Source organism: Mastomys coucha, unplaced genomic scaffold (genome assembly GCF_008632895.1).
Source record: "Mastomys coucha isolate ucsf_1 unplaced genomic scaffold, UCSF_Mcou_1 pScaffold16, whole genome shotgun sequence".
NCBI classification, from domain to species: Eukaryota; Metazoa; Chordata; class Mammalia; order Rodentia; family Muridae; genus Mastomys; species Mastomys coucha.
Genome location: NW_022196898.1, coordinates 20,842,955 through 20,846,087, shown reverse-complemented (window position 1 = coordinate 20,846,087; position 3,133 = coordinate 20,842,955).

The window sequence follows — 3,133 nt, the reverse complement described above, 5'->3', positions numbered from 1 at the left end:
CGCCAATACAATAATTTCAGAGCCAAATGCTAAAGATAATGCTTTAACCCAAATATTCTAACCTTGTGAAAATCTTAACTACATGTGGTTGTTTAAAACCACACAGGGTCTGGATCGTCTTCCTGTTTACCTGTCTCCATGATTTTTTCTGCTTCTCCTCTGACCTCCAACTTCCTCCCTCCTAAATTTCTAGCTCTGCCTCTCTATACCTGTCCAATCACAGACCTGTCACTGCCCTAATGTGATTGGACAGAGAAAATGCTGCAACACATTGTAAAATACTTTCTTTCAAAATTATCTCACTGAAGTTGGAGAGAGTGGTTTTGAAAATTATGACAGTGTGAAAGATAAACTCCTTTTGTCTCTAAGATTCAAAGTTGAAATATTAATTTGGAAGCACATAATTTAGTTTGTCAACACTTATCTCTTTAAAACCCTTCCAAAATTTGTCAGCTGTCAGATTCTTGTGACACATGGAAGACAGGGAATTAATAGTGTGTATATGTTGCAAGTCTCTCATTTGGGGAATGAAAATTTAAATTGATATGTGAGTGGACATTTTTTAACATCAAGGAAATTTGCTGAGAGTTTAAAACTACTGGTAACCCAATGAGAAATTACATTAATATTGCCATAGTTCTATTTTTACTATCTCATTTTAGGGTGCTTTAAAGATTAACTTTAGTCATTTTATAGCAATAAGCTAACTTACAAACATATTCATCTCCATTTGTGCTTATGTTTGAAAGTGTATAGAGATGCCAAACAGAGGATGTGCTAATTATCGCCAACTAATTTACAGTGAAATTATTAAGTGTCAGTAGTTGACTACAAGCTATGTTATAGGTCTAATGGGGTTTACACTGACTTTCTTAACAACAAATATGACTCAAGATTTATTTGGGAATGGCTTTTTATTTTCATTTTTTAAAGTAAATATCAAACCAAAAGTATTGATAAGAAATAATGAAGGGTAGCACATATTGAAAATGAAAACAGAAAGGAAGTATGACACTAAGAAATTTTGATAATTATGAAAAAATATATATTTTGGGACTTTAATTTTATAAAACAAACACTAAAGAAGTAGTAAATTTTAGACAAAAGTTAATGAAATGAAATTGAAATGATTTCAATATCCTAGCCTCATCGTTGTATATCGCTTCCAAATTAAAAATATATAAGTACAATACTAACTAGTATATACAACAAGCCTATCATACAGAACAATTGAATTGACACTTTTGTAAGTATATTCTATTGAATAAATATGAAGTCCATCATCCTGGAAACTAATGTAAATTTCTCTAACATTGCAATAAAGAAATGAAGCCTTAAACATGCACAATCAACACAATTGCTTACATGTCATCAAATCATAAAAGTATAAAAATAAGTAACTAAAGAAAAATAAATTTTTGAACAGACAGCAAATCTTTGAATAAATCAAGGAGGAATTAAATAATTCCAAGATAAAATGAAATAGTTACTGCAGTTTATGGAGAACTGCAAGATACAACAAAAGAAGGTAAAAGAGGAAAAAGTGAAATATCTATGAACATTAAATTAAAAGAAATATGAGTGTATTTAAATGCCTTATGAGATATCTTTTTTGGTTTTTATTGATTTTATTTTAATTAATTTATATTTTATACTCTATGTTTTATTCCCCCAATCCACCCTCTGACTGTTACACTTCCTATACCCCCTCAAACCCCCCTGTCTCCACATGGATGTCCCTACCCTCTATCTCATCTGACTTCTAAACTCCCTGGGGCCTCCAGTCTCTTGAGGGTTAGGCACATCAACTCTGAATGAACACAGACCCAGCAGTCCTCTACTGAATGTGTGTGTGGAGTTGGGTTCTATGTATTTTCTCTCCCTACTGTCTGGTATTTCATCTAAGGTCCCTTCCTTTGAGCCCTGAGAGTCTCTCACTTCCCAAATCTCTGGTGCATTTTGGAGGGTACCCCCAACCTCCTATTTCCCAAGGTTACCTGTTTCCATTCTTTCTGCTGGCCCTCAGTGCTTCAGTCCTTTACCCTCACCCAGTACCAGACCAGGTACCCCTCTCCCCTCTACTCCCCCCACCATCCACTTTCTCTCTCAGGTCCCTTCCTCCCTCCCCACTCATGATTGCTTTCTTCTCTTTCTTAAGTGGGACTGAGGCAACTTCCCTTGGGCATTCATAAGGTAGCTTATGAGGTTAAAAAAAAATCAAATGGAAAATGCCACAAATGACAAGAAAATAATGAAAATAATGAAATTAATGAAAGACATTAATAAAATGCATTAAAAAATAAGAGTTGATTCTTAAATAAGTAAATAAATGAATAAACAACAAACAGACTGACTGACATTTCCTACCAAACTTAACCAACAGAAAGAAAAGAAAAAATTTGGTAAAACTAAAATTTGATATCTTAGATCAATGTAGTTCCACACTGGTTGTGAGATCTCAGGTTCTTATAATTTTTCTGATCAAATTTTTACAATGTTCTCTAATCCATTATGGAGAGATGATGTCATAGATGGTACATTTATGTCTGAGCACTCCACATTTACTTGTCATTTTCCCTCTCACTAGTTTTGAGTTTCTGCCTTAATAACCAAACACACCACACCAAGCAACTCTTTGATAATGAGTGAGAGTTGCACTAAACTATGGATTAAAGATTCCTGAGTGAACAAGGAGTGGTTCTCTGATTCGTCTCTTTTCTCTTGAGGTCTTTTTCTTCTTTCTGGTTGTCCTGTGCAATTCTTAAGAGATAGTTTTATCTTGTGTTATTATATTTTTAAAATAGTTGAAGGATGTGTGGAGGGACAAATTGATGGGTGATGGATGGTTGGATAGATGGATGGTTGGATGGATGGATGATGGATGGATGGGTGGGTGGGTGGATGGATGGATTGGTGGGTGGGTGAATAGATGGTTCAATGAAAACCTAGCCACAAGTGTATATGTTAACAACTGAATTGTCTCTTATACCTTCCGAAAGTGGGAAAATCATTTTCTTCAAATAGAGTGAAAGAGGAAATATCAATCATATCAAGACAGGACTGGGGTTCTAAAATAGTTCAACAACATATACTGGACTCCACAGTTTCTCTCTCTCTCTCTCTCTCTCTGTGT